Source organism: Panthera onca, chromosome X (genome assembly GCF_046562875.1).
Source record: "Panthera onca isolate mPanOnc1 chromosome X, mPanOnc1 haplotype 2, whole genome shotgun sequence".
Classification (NCBI taxonomy): domain Eukaryota; kingdom Metazoa; phylum Chordata; class Mammalia; order Carnivora; family Felidae; genus Panthera; species Panthera onca.
The window spans coordinates 53362571-53385049 of record NC_138357.1 but is presented as its reverse complement, the minus strand read 5'-3'; positions in this window follow the sequence as shown (position 1 = coordinate 53385049).

Here is a 22479-nt window from a genome sequence, read left to right as displayed (position 1 = left end):
CACTATTTGCAGATGACTTGATGCTCTATGTAGAAAACCTGAAAGACTCCACCAAAAAACAAACAAAAAAAAAAATTCTAAAACAGATGCATGAATTCAGCAAAGTTGCAGAATCCAAAACCAATGTACAGAAATCTGTTACATTTCTATACACCAATAATGAAGCAGCAGAAAGAGAAGTCAAGTAATAAATCTCATTTACAGCTACACCAAAAGCAGTAAGACAGCTAGGAATAAATCTAACCAAAGAAGTAAAAGATCTGTACACAGAAAACTATAAAACATTGAAAAAAATAAATTGAAGATGACACAAAAATTGGAAAGACATTCCATCCTCATTGATTACAAGAACAAATATTGTTAAAATGTCTATACTACCTGAGGTATCCTACACTTTTAATGCATTCCCTATAAAATACCACCAGCATTTTTCACAGAGCTAGAAACAACAATCCTCAAATTCATATGGAACCACAAAAGACCTTGACTAGTGAAAGCAATCTTCACAAGAAAAGCAAAGCTGGAGGCATCACAATACCAGACTTCTAATTATATTAAAAAGCTGTAGTGATCAAGACAGTATGGTACTGGCAAGAGAGAGAGAGAGAGAGAGAGAGATCAATAGAAGAGAATAGCAATCTCAGAAATGGACCAACAGAATTATGGTAAACTAATCTGCAACAATGAAAAGAATATCCAATGGAAAAAAAGACCATCTATTCAACAAATGTCCTCGGAAACCTGGACAACCACACACAAAAGAATGAAACTGGACCACTTTTTTAGTCTATACACAAAATTGAATTCAAAATGGATGAAAGACCTAAATGTGAGTCAGGAAACCATCAAAATCCTTAGGAAATCACATGCAACAACCTCTTGGCATTGGCCAAAGAAACTTCTCTCCTGACATGTCTCTGGAAGGAAGGGAAACAAAAGTAAAAATAAGGTATTGGGACTTCATCAAGATAAAAACATTCTGCAAAGTGAAGGAAACAACTAACAAAACTAAAAGAGAACCTTGAGAATGGGAGAAGATATTTGCAAATGGCATATCTTATGAAGGGTTAGTATTCAAAGTATATAAACAAATTATACAGCTCAACACCCAGAAAACAAATAATACAGTTAAGAAATGGACAGAGTATATTAATAGACATTTTTTTCCAAAGAATATATACAGATGGATAATAAACACATGAAAATATACTCAACATCATTCATCATTGGGTAATACAAAATTAAACTAGAATGATATATTACCTCACACCTGTCAGAATGGCTAAGATTAACAAAGCAGGAAACAAGAGATGCAAGAGAGGATGCAAAGAGTAAGTCTTATACTTTTGTTGGGAATGTTAAATGGTTCAACCACTCTGGAAAACAGTATAGAGGTTCCTCAAAATGTTAAAAATAGAATTACACTATGACACAGCAATTGCACTACTAAGTATTTACCCAAAGGATACAAACATAGTGATTCAAACAGATACATGCACCCTGATGTTTATAGCAGCATTATCAACAGTACCAAAGTATAGGAAGAGCCCAAATGTATGTTGACTGATGAATGAAGAAAGAGCAATATATATACATGTATATATAAAATGGATTACTCAGCCATAAGAAATAATGAAATCTTGACATTTGTAATGATGTGGACAGAGGTAGACAGTATTATGGTAAGTGAAATAAGTCAATTAGAGATAGACAAATACAATATGATTTCACTTATGCATGAAATTGAAAAAGCAAAGCAGATGATCATATGTGGAAATAAAAGAGAGGGAAAGCATAAAACACACTCTTACCTATAGAGAAGAAAATGAGGATTGTTGGAAGGGTGTTTGACAGGGAAATGGATTCAATGGCTTATGGATTTTAAGGAGGGTACTTATTGTGATCAGTGCTGGCTGTTGTATGTGATGAATCACTAAAGTCTACACGTGAAACAATATTACACTATTTATTAACTAACTGTGATTTATTCATTTATTTATTTGAATCTAAATAAAAAAGTGAAACCATGAAGGAAAGAGAGAGAACGAGGAATTATGGAACTGGGGAATAAACTTAGGGAACTCAGTGATTCCATAAAGCATAATATACTCACATTATAGGAGACTCAGATGAAGAAGAGAGAGAGAAGTGTGCAGAAAATTTATTTCAGGAAATAATAGCTGTAACCTTCCCTAATCAAGGAAGAAAACAGACATACAGATCTGGGCGGCACAGAAAATTCCCATCAAAATCTAGAAAATAAGGCAAACACCAAGACATATTGTATTTAAATTTGTAAAATGTACTGATAAACAAACATATTAAAAGCACCATGAAGAAAGAAGTCCTTAACTTACAAGGAGAGACCCATCTCTTCTTAATATAACCATTACCCTCAGGATGAGGTAAAGCAATAAGATTTCCTAACATACAGTAGACAGAGGTCTAGACCAAATGCGAAGATGGAGGAATTAATCCCAAAAGAAAGAATTGGAAGAGGTCATGGCCAGGGATCTAGTGAGAACAGATATAAATAATACGTCTGAACCAGAATTTAAAATAATAGTCATAAGCATACTAGCTAGGCTTGAGAAATGGATAGAAGACACTACAGAATCATTTTCTGAAGAATTAAAATTACTCAGGCTGAAATAAAAAAAAAAAAAACTAATACAACTGAGATGTAAAACTGACTGCTGCAATAATAGCTAGGATGGATGAAGTAGAGGGAAGAATCAGTGCTATATAAGATAAAATTATGGAAAATAATGAAGAGGGAAGTCAGTGTGAAAGAAAAGCATTGGATCATGAATGAAGACTTAGGGAACTCAGTGGCCCATAAAGTGTAATAACATTATTATCATAGGAATCCCAGAACAAGAAGAAAGGAAAAAAAGAGGCAGAATCACAGGAATCCCAGAACAAGAAGAAAGGAAAAAAGAGGCAAAAGGTCTATTTGAACAAACTATAGCTGAAAACTTCTTTAATCTGTGGATGGTAAAAGGCATCCAAATCCAGGAAGCACAGAATACTCCCATTAATACATCATCAAGACATATCTTAGTAAAATTTGCAAAGTATAGAGATGAGGAAAGAATCCTCCAAGCATCAAGGGAAAAGAAACCCCTAATCTACAAGGGAAATCAAATAAAGTTAGCAACAGATCTCTCCACAGAAACTTGACAGCCCAGAAGGGAGTGGCATGAAATATTCAACATGGTGAGTGGGAAAGGGATAGATATGCAGCCCCAAATACTTTATCCAAGAAGGCTGTCATTCAGAATAGAAGGAGAGACAAACAAAAACTAAAAGACCAGAAAACCATCCCTGCAAGAAATATTAAAGAGGACACTTAAAGAAGGAAAAAAAGACCAGGAGCAAAGAGTAGAAAGGAACACAAAAAAATCTCAAGAGAGACTTCACAGGTAATAAAATGGCACTAAATTCTTACCTATCAATGATTACTCTGAATGTGAATAGACTAAATGCTCCAAACAAAAGATATAAGGTATCAGGGGCGCTTGGGTGGCTCAGTTGGTTAAGCATCCAACTTCGGATCAGGTCATGATATCACAGTTCACAAGTTTGAGCCTTGTGTTGGGTTCTGTCCTGACAGTTCAGAGCCTGGAGACTGCTTCAGATTCTGTGTCTCCCTCTCTCTCTACCCCTCCCCTGCTTGTACATTCTGTATCTCTCTCTCTCTCTCTCTCTCAAAAATAAATAAAACAGTAAAAAAATTTAAAATATATAAAAATAAAAAAAAATACATAGGGTATCAGAATGAGTTAAAAAAAGATCCATCTATATTTGCTTACAAGAGACCCATTTTAAACCTAAAGATACCTTCAGATAATTGAGGAGATGCAGAACCACTTATCATGCTAGTGAATGTCAAAAGAAAGCCAGGGTAACCATTCTTATATCTGACAAACTAGATTTTAAACCAATAACTGTAACAAGAGATGAAAAAGGCCACTATGTCATAATTAAGAGGTCTATCCAAGAAGAAGATCTAAAATTTGTATATATTTATTCCTCAAATTTGAGAGCACTCAAATATATAAATCAATTAATAAAAAACATAAAGAAACTCATGGGTAATAATATAATAACAGTAGGGGACTTTAACACTCTATAGCAATGGACAAATCATCTAAGCAGAAAACCAGCAAGAAAAAAATGACTTTGAATGACACGGTGTATCAGATGGACTTAACAGATATATACATAACATTTCATCCTAAAGCAGCAGAATACACATTCTTTTTGAGTGCACATGGATCATTCTCCAGAATAGAACACCTACTGGGTCACAAATCATGCCTCAAAATGTACAAAATTACTGAGACCATACCATGCATATTTTCTGACAACAACACTATGAAATGCGAAGACAACCACAGGAAAAAATTTGGACAAACCACAAATGCATGGAAGATAAGAAACATCCTACTAAAGCACGAATGGGTTAACCAGGAAATTAAAGAAAAGATTATATATATATGTATATATATAATCTCATATATATATAATCTCTTATATATATAATTTCTTATATATATAGATCTCTTCTATATATATATAATCTCATACATCTATATATATAATCTCTTCTATATATATAATCTCTTCTATATATTTTATATATATATAATACATATATATGTATAATATATATATTATATATATATTATATATAGATAATAACTATATTTAATCTCTTCTATATATTATATATATATTATACATATATTATATTACATATATATAATATATATATTATATATATAATACATATATTATATGTAATATAATATTATATATATGTAATTATAACATTATACAATTATTACATGTAATAATATTATATGTAATATAATATATATATAAAATGCATATATTATATGTAATATAATATTACATATATGTAATATTATATTACATATAATATATGTATTTTATATATATATATATATATATATATATATATATATATTCTATCTATATATCTATTGAAGCAAAAAGAAAATGAAAACACAATACACAATAGTCCTAAACCACCCCTGGGATGCAGCAAAGTGCATCATACAGGGGAAATATATACCAATGCAAGCTTACCAATAGAAGCAAGAAAAGACTCACATACACTACCTGACCTTACACCTGCTGGATGTAGGCAAATAAATGCTAAAGCCAGCAGAAGAATGGAAATAATAAAGATTAGAGCACAAATTATATAGAAACAAACAAAAACCCCACTAGAACAGATCAAAGAAACCAAGATCTGTTTCTTTGAGGGAATTAATAAAATTGATAAACCCTAGCCAGACTTATCAAAAAAAAAGAGGACCCAAATAGATAAAATTATGAATGAAAGAGGAGAGATCACAACCAACACCACAGAAATACAAACATTTATAAGAGAATACTATGAAAATTATAGGCCAACAAACTGGACAATCTAGAAGAAATGGACAAATTCCTAGACACTCATACACTATCAAACTTCAAACAGGAAGAAATAGAAAATTAGAACAGGTCCATAACCAGCAAATAAATTGAATCAGTTATCAAAAGTCCCCCCCCCACCACCAAAAAAAAAGAGTCTTGGGCCAAATGGTTTCCTAGGAGAATTCTACCAGAAATTTAAGGAAGAGTTAATACCTATTCTTTTCAAACTGTTCCAAAAAATAGAAATGGAAGGACAGCTTCCAAATTCATTCTATGAAGCAAGAACTACCTTGATTCAAAAGACAAAGACTCCCCTGAAAAGGAGAATTACAGGCCAATATAACCTGATAAACAAGGATGAAAAAACTCTCAACAAGATGCTAACAAATCAATGCAACATTAAAAGAATTATTCACCACAATCAAGTGGGATTTATTCCTGGTCTTCAGGTTTGGTTCAATATTCACAAATCAATGTGGTAAAATACCCGAATAAAAGAAACAATAAGAATGATATGATACTCTCAATAGATGCAGAAAAAAGCATTTGACAAAATATGGCATCTTTTCTTAATAAAAACCCTCAAAAATGGGGATAGAAGGAACATATCTCAATAACATAAAGGGAATATATGAAAGACCCACAGCCAATATGAGGAAAATCTGAAAGTTTTACCTCTATAGTCAGGAGCCAGACAGGGATTTTCACTCTCACCTTTGTTATTTAACATATTACTGGAAGTCTTAGCCTCAGCAATCAGACAACACAAATAAATAAAAGTCATCCAAATTGGTGAAGAAGAAGTCAAATTTCACTATTTGAAGATGATATGATACTCTGTGTAGAAAACCCAAAAGAGTCAATCAAAAATTTGCTAGAACTGATAAATTAATTTGGTCAAATCTCACAATACAAAATCAATGTGCAAAAATCTGTTACATTTGTACACACCAATAATGAAGCAGTGGAAAGAAAAATCAAGGAATAAGTCTCATTTATAATTGCACTAAAAACCATAATATACCTGGGAATAAACCTAACCAAAGAAGTTAATGATCTATACTCTTAAAATTATAGAACACTTATGAAAGAAATTGAAAAAGACAGAACTTAATGGAAAAAAAAATCCCATGCTCATGGATTGGAAGAACAGATATTGTTAAAATGTTTATACTACCGAAAGCAATCTACACATTTAATGCAACCCCTATCAAAATACCACTAACAGTTTTCACAGAGCTGAAAAAAACAATTCTACAATTTGTATGGAGCCAAAAAAGACCTTGATTAACCAAAGCATCACTGAAAAAGAAAAGCAAAGCTGGAGGAATCACAATTCCAGACTCAAGCTATATTTCAAAGCTTTAGTCATCAAGTCAGTATGGTACTGGCACAAAAACAGAAACATACATCATTGGAAAAAAATATAAAACCCATAAATTGACCAACAACTATATGATCAACTAATTCTCAACAAAGCACAAAAAATATCCAATGGAAAAAGTGACAGTCTCTTCAACAAATGGTGTTGGGAATCCTGGACAGCAACATCAGAAGAATGAAAATGAAATACTTTCTTACTCCATACATTGAAGTAAATTCAAAGTGGATGAAAGACCTAAATATGAGACAGGAAACCATCAAAATCCTACAGGAGAACACAGGCAGTTACCTGTTTGATCTTGGTCAGAGTGACTTCTTACTAGACACATCCTGGAGACAAGGGAAATAAAAGCAACAATAAAAGATTGGGATTACATGAAGATACAAAGCTTCTGCACAGCGAAGGAAATAATCAACAAAGCTCAAAGACAACCTACATAATGGGAGAAGATATTTACAAATGACATATCTTATAAAGGGTTAGTATCTAAAAACAATCCAGAACTTATCAAACTCAAGACTCCAAAAAATAAATAATCCAGTTAAGAAATGGTACTAGACATGAATAAACATTTTTCTAAAGAAGACATACAGATAGCTAACAGACACATGAGAAAATGCTCAAAATTAGTCATCATCATGGAAATACACATCAAAATTGAGGAGGGCACCTGTTGGGATGAGCATTGGGTATTGTATGGAAACCAATTTGACAATAAATTACATATATATAAAATCACAATGAGATATGACCTCACCTACCTGTAAGAATAGCTAAAATTAACAACACAGGGAACAACAAATGTTGGGAAGGATGTGGAGAAAGGGGCCTTTTTTTATATTGTTTATGGGAATGCAATTTGGTGCAGCTACTCTGGAAAACAGTATGGGGGTTTCTTAAAAAGTTATAAATGGATTTATCCTATGACCCAGAAATAGCACGCCTAGGTATTTACACAAAGGATACAAATATATGGATTTGAAGGGGCACATGCACCCTGATGTTTAAGAAGCATTATCAACAAGAGCTAAATTATGGAGAGCCCAAATGTCCATCAACTGATGAACGGATAAAGAAGATGTGGTATATATATATATATATATATATATATATATATATATATATATGTATATATATATATATATATATTTAATGGAACATTTCTCAGTCCTCAAAATAATGAAATCTTGCCATTTTCAATGATGTGGATGGAAGTAGAGTGTATTATGCTATGTCAAATAAGTCAGTCAGAGAAAGACAAATTCCATATGATTTCACTCATATATGGAATTTAAAAACAAAACAGATGACATATGGGAAGGAAAAAAAGAGAGGGGAGCAAACCATTAGAGACTCTTAACTATAGAGAACAAACTGTGGGGAATAATGAGCTTTTCCTCTCTGGTCCGGAAAAAGATGGGATATCCACTCTTATCACTGTTATTTAACATAATACTGAAAGTCCTAGACACAGCAATCAGGTAACAAGGACAAATAAAATGCATCCAAATCTTCCAGGAAGAAGTCAAATTTCCACTATTTGCAGTTGACATGATATTCTATATAGAAAAACTGAAAGACTCCCCTTAAAAATTGCTAGAACTGATAGATGAATTCAGTAAAGTTTCAAGGTACAAAATCAACATACAGAAATCTATTGCATTTATATACACCTATAACAGGAGCAACAGAAACAGAAATTAAGGAAGCAATGTCATTTACAATTGCACCAAAACCAATTAAGATACCTAGCAATAAACCCAACCCAAGAGCTGAAAGGTCTGTATTCTGAAAACTATAAAACACTGATGAGAGAGAAGCACCTAGGTGGCTCAGTCAGTTAAATGCCCAACTCTTGATTTCAGCTCAGGTCATGATCTTGTGGATTGTGAGTTCAAGTCCCCTGTCAGGCTCTACACTGACAGTGCGGAGCCTGCTTAGGATTATTTCTCCAACCCCCCCCCCCCCGCTCCTTTCCTACTTGTTCTCTCTCTCTCTCTCTCTCAAAATAAATAAGTAAACATTAAAAAAACACTGATAAAAGAAATTGAAGATTATACAAAGAAATGGAAAGACATTCCATGCTACTGGATTAGAAAAACAAATATTGTTAAAATATCTATACTACCCTAAGAAATCTACACATTTAATGAAATCCCTATCAAAATACCACCAGAACAAACAATCCTAAAATTTGTATGGAAGTACAACAGACAATGAATAGCCAAAGTCATCTTGAAAGAGAAAAGCAAAGCTGGAGGCATCACAATTTTGTACTTGTTATATTACAAAGCTATCTTAATCAAAACACTATGGTGTTGGCACAAATATAGACACAAATATCAATGAAACAGAATAGAAAATCCGTAAGTGAACCCACAAGTATGTGGTCAATGAAACTTTGACAAAGCAGTAAAGAATATCCAATGGAAAAAAAGTCTCTTCAACAAATCGTTTTGGGAAAACTGGACAGCTACATGGAAAATAATGAAACCATTTTTTTACACCATACACAAAAATAAATTCAAAGTGGATGAAAGACCTAAATATGAGACAGTAAACCATTAAACTCATAGAGAAGAACACAGACAGTTATCTCTTTGATATAGGCCATGGCAACTTCTCTCCTGAAATATCTCCTGAGGCAAGGGAAACAAAAGGAGAAATAAACTATTGAGACTTCATCACAGTAAAAGTTTCTGGACAGTGAAGGAAACAATCAACAAAACTAAAAGGCAACTATTGGAATGGGAGAAGATACTTGTAAATGACATATCTGATAAATGGTTAGTACCCAAAATATATAAAGATGTTATAACAGTCAATATTCAAAGAAACAAATCATCCAATTAAAATGAAAAGACATTTTTCTAAAGAAGACATACAGATGGCCAACTCATGATAAGATGCTCAACATCACTTGTTATCAGGGAAATACTAATTAAAAGTACAATGAGATATCACCTCACACCAGTCAGAATGACTAAAAGTAACAACAGAAACAATAGATGTTGGCATGGATGTGGAGAAAGGGGAACCCTCTTAACTGTTGGTAAGGATGCTAACTTGTACAGCAATTCTGGAATACAGTATGTAGTTGCCCCAAAAAATTAAAAACAGAAGTACTCTACAATCCAGAAATTGCACTACCAGGTGTTTATTCCCCAAATACAAAAATACTATTTTAAATGGCTTCATGCACCCCTATGTTTATAACAGCATTATCAACAATAGCCAAATTGTGGAAAGAGCCCAAATGTTCATCGGCTGATGAATGGATAAAGAAGATGTGACATATGTGTGTATATATATATACATATATATACACACATACACACACATATGTGTATATACACACACACACACACACACATATATATATATATATATATATATATATATATATATATAATGGAATATTCTGGAATACTCCTCAGCCATACAAAAGAATAAAATTTTGGGGAACATGTGTGGCTTAATCAATTGAGCATCTGACTCTTGGTCTCAACTCAGGTCTTGATCTCAGGGTCATTAGTTCAAGTCATATATTGGGCTCTATGGTGGGTGTGAAGGCTATTTAAAAAAGAAATAATAGGAAAAAAATAATGAAATCTTGCCATTTACAACATGTGGATGGAGCTAGATAGTATTATACTAAGGAAAATAAATCAGGCAGAGAAAGCCAAATACCATATAATTTCATTCATATGTGGAATTTAAGAGACAAAACAAAGGAACATAGGAGGAATAAAAAAGAGAGGAAAACCAAGAAACAGACCCTTAACTATAGGAAACAAATTGGTTGTTACCAGAGGGGTGGTGGGTGGAGGGATAGGTTAAATAGTCTATGGTTATTAAGGAATGCACTTGTGATGAGCACCAGGTGTTTATATAAGTGTTGAATCACTAAATTGTATACCTGAAACTAATATTGCACTGAATGTTAAATAACTGAATTTAAAGAAAAACTTAAAAAGAAAGGAAAAAAAAAACCCTAGAAATCAGAAGAGACTTAATGGTTTTGAAAACTAAGAGGAAATAGTGTATTGGACACCTTTGGTTCTGTTACCTCATGTGCACTCAGTCCACGTTTTACTCTGGTCGTTGCTGGAGCTGACAGATTTGCATAGTTATGACTTAGTAATTTTGGACACTTCATCTTTCTTTCTGATGTGTGGGAATCCATAGCACTTATACGTGTATGCAACTTAGAAGTAAGTGGCATTTAATAGCCCATCTTACCATGCTTGATCAATGAGAAGCAGGAGTCACTGGAGTGAATGGTAAACAGTTCTGTGCTGCACTCCGTATGCTCTTTCAAAGGTCACTTGTAGAAAAAAGTCCCAGTTGGCCAAAGTCGTGATCAACTCAATAACACAATCTTTATTTTTTAATTAATTTTTTATTCTTATTTTTATTTTATTTTATTTTTTTGACCTCAATCTTTTTATTTCCCTTTTTAAATTTTATTTTTTATTTTTTTAAATTTACATCCAAATTAGTTAGCATACAGTGAAACAATGATTTCAGGAGTAGATTCCTTAGTGCCCCTTACCCATTTAGCCCATCCCCTCTCCCACAATCCCTCTAGTAACCCTCAGTTTGTTCTCCATATTTATGAGTCTCTTCTGTTTTGTCCCCCTCCCTGTTTTTATATTATTTTTGTTTCCCTTCCCTTATGTTAAATTTTTAATTTTACTTTTAGAGACAGAGTGCACATGAGAGCGGGGGAGGGGCAGTAGGAGAGAGAGAAAGAATCTTAAACAGGCCACACTCAGTGCAGAGCCTAATGTGGGGATTGAACCCACAACCCTGGGATTATGACCCGAGCCAAAATCAAAAGTCAGTCACTCAACTGACTGAGTCACCCAGGCACCCCAATAACATAATCTTGAATAGGCCTTCCTTCCTTCCTTTATTCACTCTTCTCCAGTGCCACATACCTATTCCCTGGAATCATACACTTTGCCCCAACTATATTACCTGCATATAAGTTCTTATCTCAGAGAATAAATAAAGGCCTAAACAATTGATAAAGTTTCCAGACAAATATAAAATATCATAATGAAGCTAGAAGAAACAGAAAATCTGACTAAACTGATTATCATTAAATAAATTGAACTGAAAGTTAAAAAAAGATATTGCCATCCCTCCTATTCCATTGTAAAGTTATCAAGTGCAGCTACATGTGTATTTTATCACTCCTTCAAGAATAGAATCCCTATTAAATAAATATTTTTCAAATTTGAAAAAATAAAGATATGCTCCCCAACCAACTTTATAATTTTTATTAATAATTTATTACTGAAAAATAGACAAAGGAAATACAGCAGAAGAAAATTATAGTCCAGTGTCTTTTCTTGACATAAATATAAAAATTATATATAAAGCATTAAAAATTGAGAGAAATATGACAGTATCTAATAAGGTTTAAAGTGATTCAATAATTGAATATTCAACTCAATTATTCAAACATCCTGGTGGAAAAATTAATATTTATGTATATAACATATAGAATTTAATGCACAAATGCACAAGGTTGGTAGCTAAATCAATGTTTAGAATACCAAAAGCAAGAGTCAAGTTAAATGTTTATCATAGTGAATGGGTAAATAATGGCATCTTGATATGATGGAATATTATATAACTGTTAAAAATGAATGTGTGTTATATAAATAACATGGATATATTGGTATAAATTAATAAGCTAGATATTTATACATCAACATGGATAGATCTCAAAAATGTTAAGTAAAAAATGTGAGCAGCAGAATGATGAATATGATATTTACCTTTTCTTTAAGGCAGTCCAAATAATATCAAATACTTTTTCATGAAAATACTTATAATGTATAATAACAATGAGAAGTATATAAATAAAAATCATGGTTATTGATGGTTCTGGGTGGGGGGGGATAGATCTGATTTAAACAATGATATAAAGGCACCTTAATTCTGTAATATTTTACTTATTCTTAAAAAAAGAAAAGTTATTGAGAAATTAAAATAGTATTGATATTTATTACTTCTGGAAGGTGGATAATTATACTTGTATTATTTACTGTAATTTTCTATATATTTTCACAATAGATTTGCAAACCTGATTGAAAGGTTACATTTCAATATTATATATTCAAGTGTGCTTACAGTTCATTGAGAATGGGAAAATATTTAAGAAGATATATAAAAAATCAGAAATATAAGTAACTACTGTCCACATAAAATTAATGCTTCACTAGTGACAAAGAAATGTAAGTTAGAGTAATGAGATCCCTTTGGCATCTTTAATAAATGCCACTGAAGTGTGCGTGTTGTGTGTGTGTGTGTGTGATGTATATATGTATTTATATATCTACTTATCTATCATCTACTGCACTGTTAGTGAGAAAAACATATACACTGCTGATGACAGTGTAAAATAATTCCTGAAAGCAATTGCGTAGTATTTATTAAAAGATTTCAGGGGCACCTGGGTGGCTCAGTCGGTTAAGCGTCTGACTTCAGCTCAGGTCATGATCTCATGGTCTGTGAGTTCGAGCCCCGGATTGGGCTCTGTGCTGACAGCTCAGAGCATGGAGCCTGCTTCAGATTCTGTGTCTCCCTCTCTCTCTGCCTCTCCCCAACTCATGCTCTCTCTCTCAAAAATAAATAAAACTTGAAAAAAAATTAAAAAAATAAAAGAGATTTCAAAACGTTCACACTGTTTGCTTAATTCCCCTTCCAGTAATTTATCCATAGAAAATAACAAATGATTAAAAGATATATATTTATTATGCATTTAGTTATAATAACAAAAAATCAGAAATAGCTTAAATGGTCTATAGTATTTTGCTTAAATGCCTTATGGTCCGTTTATACTATGGAATCCTATGTAACTACTTACAATTGGAACTATATCTACAGATGGGGAAAATTTCCATTATATAGTCTGAAGTGAGAAAAACATACCATGAATCCATGTATATACTGTATAAGACACTGTAGACACACACACATACACAATGCACACAAAGAGAAATACAGCAAAATATTGACACTTGTAATTTTTGAGTTTGGGGATAATAGGTTTTATAATTACTGAGTTTGGGGAAAGGAATGATTTTTTGTAATGTTATTTTTTTTTTGATACTCCAGATTTTCTATAGTAAATGCATATTTTTAAGCAGAGAAAGAACTTACTTCTAAAATGTTAATATAGGGGCGCCTGAGTGGCTCAGTCAGTTGAGTGTCCGACTTCTGCTCAGGTCATGATCTCTCGGTCTGTGAGTTCCAGCCCTGCATTGGGCTTTGTGTGGACAGCTCAAAGCATGGAGCCTGCTTTGGATTCTGTGTCTCCCTCTCTCTCTGACCCTCCCCCACTCATGCTCTGTCTCTCTCTCTCTGTCAAAAATAAATAAACATTAAAAATTTTTATATAGGTCTCCAGAGCCAAGCGCAGACGAGAGGCCCACAGAAGAGGGTAGGAAGGGCGGCGAGGCGGTGCGCGCTCCACGGACTGGCGGGAGGGAGCCGGGGCGGAGGGGCGGCTCGCCGGCCAAGCAGAGCCCCCGAGTCTGGCTGGCAAAAGCGGAGGGGCCGGACAGACTGTGTTCCCACAGCAAGCGCGACTTAGCGTCTGGGAGGTCATAAGTTAACAGCTCTGCGCGGAAAGCGGGAAGGCTGGAGGACAAAGGGAGGGAGAGCTGCTGAGCCCCCGGACGGCAGAGCTCAGCTTGGCGGGGAACAAAGGCGCCAGCGCCATCTCCCCCGCCCATCCCCCAGCCAAAATTCCCAAAGGGAACCAGTTCCTGCCAGGGAACTTGCTCGCTCCGTGCAAACACCCAACTCTGTGCTTCTGCGGAGCCAAACCTCCGGCAGCGGATCTGACTCCCTCCCGCTGCCACAGGGCTCCTCCTGAAGTGGATCAGAAGGAGAAGTGAGCTAAGCCTGCCCCTCCAGCTCCCGTGCACCTTGCCTACCCACCCCAGCTAATACGCCAGATCCCCAGCACCACAAGCCTGGCAGTGTGCAAGTAGCCCAGACGGGACACGCCACCCCACAGTGAATCCCGCCCCTAGGAGAGGGGAAGAGAAGGCACACACCAGTCTGACTGTGGCCCCAGCAGTGGGCTGGGGGCAGACATCGGGTCGGACTGCGGCCCCGCCCACTAACTCCAGTTATACACCACAGCACAGGGGAAGTGCACTGCAGGTCCTCACCACGCCAGGGACTCTCCAAAATGACCAAACGGAAGAATTCCCCTCAGAAGAATCTCCAGGAAATAACAACAGCTAATGAACTGATCAAAAAGGATTTAAATAATATAACAGAAAGTGAATTTAGAATAATAGTCATAAAATTAATCGCTGGGCTTGAAAACAGTATACAGGACAGCAGAGAATCTCTTGCCACAAAGATCGAGGGACTAAGGAACAGTCACGAGGAGTTGAAAAACGCTTTAAACGAAATGCAAAACAAAATGGAATCCACGATGGCTCGGCTTGAAGAGGCAGAGGAGAGAATAGGTGTACTAGAAGATAAAGTTATGGAGAAAGAGGAAGCTGAAAGAAAGAGAGATAAAAAAATCCAGGAGTATGAGGGGAAAATTAGAGAACTAAGTGATACACTAAAAAAAAATAATATACGCATAATTGGTATCCCAGAGGAGGAAGAGAGAGGGAAGGGTGCTGAAGGGGTACTTGAACAAATTATAGCTGAGAACTTCCCTGAACTGGGGAAGGAAAAAGGCATTGAAATCCAAGAGGCACAGAGAACTCCCTTCAGACGTCACTTGAATCGATCTTCTGCACGACATATCATAGTGAAACTGGCAAAATACAAGGATAAAGAGAAAATTCTGAAAGCAGCAAGGGATAAACGTGCCCTCACATATAAAGGGAGACCTATAAGACTCGTGACTGATCTCTCCTTTGAAACTTGGCAGGCCAGAAAGGCTTGGCACGATATCTAGAGTGTGCTAAACAGAAAAAATATGCAGCCGAGAATCCTTTATCCAGCAAGTCTGTCATTTAGAATAGAAGGAGAGATAAAGGTCTTCCCAAACAAACAAAAACTGAAGGAATTTGTCACCACGAAACCAGCCCTACAAGAGATCCTAAGGGGGATCCTGTGAGACAAAGTACCAGAGACATCACTACAAGCATAAAACATACAGACATCACAATGACTCTAAACCCATATCTTTCTATAATAACACTGAATGTAAATGGATTAAATGCGCCAACTAAAAGACATAGGGTATCAGAATGGATAAAAAACCAAGACCCATCTATTTGCTGTCTACAAGAGACTCATTTTAGATCTGAGGACACCTTTAGATTGAGAGTGAGGGGATGGAGAACTATTTATCATGCTCCTGGAAGCCAAAAGAAAGCTGGAGTAGCCATACTTATATCAGACAAACTAGACTTTAAATTAAAGGCTGTAACAAGAGATGAAGAAGGGCATTATATAATAATCACAGGGTCTATCCACCAGGAAGAGCTAACTATTATAAATGTCTATGCGCCAAATACCCGAGCCCCCAGATATATAAAACAATTACTCATAAACATAAGCAACCTTATGGATAAGAATGTGGTCATTGCAGGGGACTTTAACACCCCACTTACAGAAATGGATAGATCATCTAGACACACAGTCAATAAAGAAACAAGGGCCCTGAATGATACATTGGATCAGATGGACTTGACAGATATATTTAGAACTCTGCATCCCAAAGCAACAGAATATACTTTCTTCTCGAGTGCACATGGAACATTCTCCAAGATAGATCATATACTGGGTCACAAAACAGCCCTTCATAAGTTTACAAGAATTGAAATTATACCATGCATACTTTCAGACCACAATGCTATGAAGCTTGAAATCAACCACAGGAAAAAGTCTGGAAAACCTCCAAAAGCATGGAGGTTAAAGAACACCCTACTAACGAATGAGTGGGTCAACCAGGCAATTAGAGAAGAAATTAAAGCATATATGGAAACAAACGAAAATGAAAATACAACAATCCAAACGCTCTGGGATGCAGCGAAGGCAGTCCTGAGAGGAAAATACATTGCAATCCAGGCCTATCTCAAGAAACAAGAAAAATCCCAAATACAAAATCTAACAGCACACCTAAAGGAAATAGAAGCAGAACAGCAAAGGCAGCCTAAACCCAGCAGAAGAAGAGAAATAATAAAGATCAGAGCAGAAATAAACAATATAGAATCTAAAAAAACTGTAGAGCAGATCAACGAAACCAAGAGTTGGTTTTTTGAAAAAATAAACAAAATTGACAAACCTCTAGCCAGGCTTCTCAAAAAGAAAAGGGAGATGACCCAAATAGATAAAATCATGAATGAAAATGGAATGATTACAACCAATCCCTCAGAGATACAAACAATTATCAGGGAATACTATGAAAAATTATATGCCAGCAAATTGGACAACCTGGAAGAAATGGACAAATTTCTAAACACCCACACTCTTCCAAAACTCAATCAGGAGGAAATAGAAAGCTTGAACAGACCCATAACCAGCGAAGAAATTGAATCGGTTATCAAAAATCTCCCAACAAATAAGAGTCCAGGACCAGATGGCTTCCCAGGGGAGTTCTACCAGACATTTAAAGCAGAGATAATACCTATCCTTCTCAAGCTATTCCAAGAAATAGAAAGGGAAGGAAAACTTCCAGACTCATTCTATGAAGCCAGTATTACTTTGATTCCTAAACCAGACAGAGACCCAGTAAAAAAAGAGAACTACAGGCCAATATCCCTGATGAATATGGATGCAAAAATTCTTAATAAGATACTAGCAAATCGAATTCAACAGCATATAAAAAGAATTATTCACCATGATCAAGTGGGATTCATTCCTGGGATGCAGGGCTGGTTCAACATTCGCAAATCGATCAACGTGATACATCACATTAACAAAAAAAAAGAGAAGAACCATATGATCCTGTCAATCGATGCAGAAAAGGCCTTTGACAAAATCCAGCACCCTTTCTTAATAAAAACCCTTGAGAAAGTCGGGATAGAAGGAACATACTTAAAGATCATAAAGGCCATTTATGAAAAGCCCACAGCTAACATCATCCTCAACGGGGAAAAACTGAGAGCTTTTTCCCTGAGATCAGGAACACGACAGGGATGCCCACTGTCACCGCTGCTGTTTAATATAGTGCTGGAAGTTCTAGCATCAGCAATCAGACAACAAAAGGAAATCAAAGGCATCAAAATTGGCAAAGATGAAGTCAAGCTTTCGCTTTTTGCAGATGACATGATATTATACATGGAAAATCCGATAGACTCCACCAAAAGTCTGCTAGAACTGATACATGAATTCAGCAAAGTTGCAGGATACAAAATCAACGTGCAGAAATCAGTTGCATTCTTATACACTAACAATGAAGCAACAGAAAGACAAATGAAGAAACTGATCCCATTCACAATTGCACCAAGAAGCATAAAATACCTAGGAATAAATCTAACCAAAGATGTAAAAGATCTGTATGCTGAAAACTATAGAAAGCTTATGCAGGTAATTGAAGAAGATATAAAGAAATGGAAAGACATTCCCTGCTCATGGATTGGAAGAATAAATATTGTCAAAATGTCAATACTACCCAAAGCTATCTACACATTCAATGCAATCCCAATCAAAATTGCACCAGCATTCTTCTCGAAACTAGAACAAGCAATCCTAAAATTCATATGGAACCACAAAAGGCCCCGAATAGCCAAAGTAATTTTGAAGAAGAAGACCAAAGCAGGAGGCATCACAATCCCAGACTTTAGCCTCTACTACAAAGCTGTCATCATCAAGTCAGCATGGTATTGGCACAAAAACAGACGCATAGACCAATGGAATAGAATAGAAACCCCAGAACTAGACCCACAAACGTATGGCCAACTCATCTTTGACAAAGCAGGAAAGAACATCCAATGGAAAAAAGACAGTCTATTTAACAAATGGTGCTGGGAGAACTGGACAGCAACATGCAGAAGGTTGAAACTAGACCACTTTCTCACACCATTCACAAAAAGAAACTCAAAATGGATAAAGGACCTGAATGTGAGACAGGAAACCATCAAAACCTTAGAGGAGAAAGCAGGAAAAGACCTCTCTGACCTCAGCCGTAGCAATCTCTTACTTGGCACATCCCCAAAGGCAAGGGAATTAAAAGCAAAAGTGAATTACTGGGACCTTATGAAGATAAAAAGCTTCTGCACAGCAAAGGAAACAACCAACAAAACTAAAAGGCAACCAACGGAATGGGAAAAGATATTTGCAAATGACACATCGGACAAAGGGCTAGTATCCAAAATCTATAAAGAGCTCATCAAACTCCACACCCGAAAAACAAATAACCCAGTGAAGAAATGGGCAGAAAACATGAATAGACACTTCTCTAAAGAAGACATCCGGATGGCCAACAGGCACATGAAAAGATGTTCAACGTCGCTCCTTATCAGGGAAATACAAATCAAAACCACACTCAGATACCACCTCACGCCAGTCAGAGTGGCCAAAATGAAGAAATCAGGAGACTATAGATGCTGGAGAGGATGTGGAGAAACAGGAACCCTCTTGCACTGTTGGTGGGAATGCAGATTGGTGCAGCCGCTCTGGAAAGCAGTGTGGAGGTTCCTCAGAAAATTAAAAATAGACCTACCCTATGACCCAGCAATAGCACTGCTAGGAATTTATCCAAGGGATACAGGAGTACTGATGCATAGGGGCACCTGTACCCCAATGTTTATAGCGGCACTCTCAACAATAGCCAAATTATGGAAAGAGCCTAAATGTCCATCAACTGATGAATGGATAAAGAAATTGTGGTTTATATACACAATGGAATACTACGTGGCAATGAGAAAAAATGAAATATGGCCTTTTGTAGCAACATGGATGGAACTGGAGAGTGTGATGCTAAGTGAAATAAGCCATACAGAGAAAGACAGATACCATATGGTTTCACTCTTATGTGGATCCTGAGAAACATAACAGAAACCCATGGGGGAGGGGAAGGAAAAAAAAAAAAAAGAGGTTAGAGTGGGAGAGAGCCAAAGCATTAGAGACTGTTAAAAACTGAGAACAAACTGAGGGTTGATGGGGGGTGGGAGGGAGGGCAGGGTGGGTGATGGGTATTGAGGAGGGCACCTTTTGGGATGAGCACTGGGTGTTGTATGGAAACCAATTTGACAGTAAATTTCATATATTAAAAAATAAAATAAAAAAAAAAAGAAATATGAAAAATAAAAAAAAAAAATTTTATATATAAAATTTAAATATAATCCTTGTCTAGTACATCTGTAGAAGGATATACCCTTCAATACACATTGCCATTTCCTGTGTTTGTTTCTTTTTTGGACAGCTATCAATTATAATAGCAAATGGCTGGTCTGATTGTTATATAAGCCAGCAGTATATATACAGTACTTAAGTCTAGGCCTATTTACTCACTTTGCATCTTTTTTGGACAATGCTGAAATAAATAATGCTGCTAAATGTCTTGATTTCATTAACACTGTAAGGCTATAAATACTGGTAACATTCTCCCATTCACAGACACTCTACCTTTTAATTATCCATGGGAAAGGAACTGAAATTTATTTGGTATTCAGTTAGGGTCTCTGTCTTTTCCAGAAAAAAAAGAGGATGATAGTGGATTAAATTGTTGAGTCTTAAAGGCCAAGTAAAATTATTCTCAAACACCATCCTTGAATATTTTAATAACTAGCTAGTACTCCTATAACCTATTAAATATTGGGGTAGCTCCTTATGGTTCCGTGCGCTGTTGGAAATTATCTAACTGTGCTTGAATTAATTACCTAATAAGTTTTAGGTAAATTATATAAGAAACTTAGAAATGTCTTCCTTTATAAAAAAGAAAATAAGGAAAGCAATTAAAAGCTTAATAGTAATAATATTTACATTTATTTCAGTGTATTTTAAAATGTCTCTTAAAATATTGAAATATATGTAAAATAACTTCATACCTATTGATTGGGATGTGGCACAAAGAGTATGGGGAAAGCAATATAATTTATTATAAGCATTTAAGAAATGCTGGTAATATTGTAAATAGTGTCTCACTTATCTACCATGAGGTGATTCAGATAGTGTAATCTTATCTTGTTTTAGTGTTCAAAGTTATATTGGTTTAAAGTGGTTTTTCATTATTTTTTTAGATAGAATGTGTACTGGGCTAGGCATAGGGAAGGGATGTATCAATAGGAAAGAATCTTATAATTTTGGCTTATAATTTTTTTTAATGTTATGTTTTTATTTTTTTAAATTTAATCCAAATTAGTTAGCCTACAGTGAAACAATGATTTCAGGAGTAGATTCCTTAGTGCCCCTTACCCATTTACCCCATGCCCCCTCCCACAACCCCTCCAGTAACCCTCAGTTTGTTCTCCATATTTATGAGTCTCTTCTGTTTTGTCCCCTTCCCTGTTTGTATATTATTTTTGTTTCCCTTCCCTTATGTTCATCTGTTTTGTCTCTCAAAGTCCTCATATGAGTGAAGTCATATGATATTTGTCTTTCTCTGACTGACTAATTTCACTTAGCATAATACCCTCCAGTTCCATCCACGTAGTTGCAAATGGCAAGATTTCATTCTTTTTGATTGCCGAGTAATACTCCATTGTATAAGTATACCACATCTTCTTTATCCATTCATCCATTGATGGACATTTCTGCTCTTTCCATACTTAGGCTATTGTTGATAGTGTTGCTATACACATAGGGGTGCATGTGTCCCTTCGAAACAGCACACCTGTATCCTGTGGATAAATGCCTAACAGTGTAATTGCTGGGTAGTAGGGTAGTTCTATTTTTAGTTTTTTGAGGAACCTCCATACTGTTTTTCATAATGGCTGCACCAGCTTGCATTCCCACCAACAATGCAAAAGAGATTATCTTTCTCTGCATCTTCGCCAACATCTGTTGTTTCCTGAGTTTTTCCTGTTAGCCATTCTGACAGGTGTGAGGTGGTATCTCATTGTGGTTTTGATTTCTATTTCCCTGATGATGAGTGATGTTGAGCAGTTTTTCATGTGTCTATTGGCCATCGGGATGTCTTCTTTGGAGAAGTGTCTATTCATGTCTTTTGCCCATTTCTTCAATGGATAATTTGTTTTTTGGGTGTTGAGTTGGATAAGTTCTTTATAGATTTTGGATACTAACCCTTTATCTGATATGTCATTTGCAAATATCTTCTCCCATTCTGTCAGTGTCTTTTAGTTTTGCTGATTATTTCCTTAACTGTCCAGAAGCTTTTTATCTTGATGAGGTCCTGATAGTTCATTTTTGCTTTTGTTTCCCTTGCTTCTTGAGACATGTTGAGTAAGAAGTTGCTGCAGTCAAGGTCAAAGAGGTTTTTGCCTGCTTTCTCCTCTAGAATTTTTATGGATTCCTTTGATGTCTTTCATCAATTTTGAGTTTAGTTTTGTGTATGGTGTAAGAAAGTGGTCCACGTCCATTTTTCTGCATGTTGCTGTCCAGTTTTCCCAGCACCATTTGCTGAAGAGACTGTCTTTATTCCACTGGACATTCTTTCGTGTTTTGTCAAAGATTAGTTGGCCATACATTTGTGGGTCCATTTCTGGGTTCTCTATTCTGTTCCTTTGATCTGAGTGTCTGTT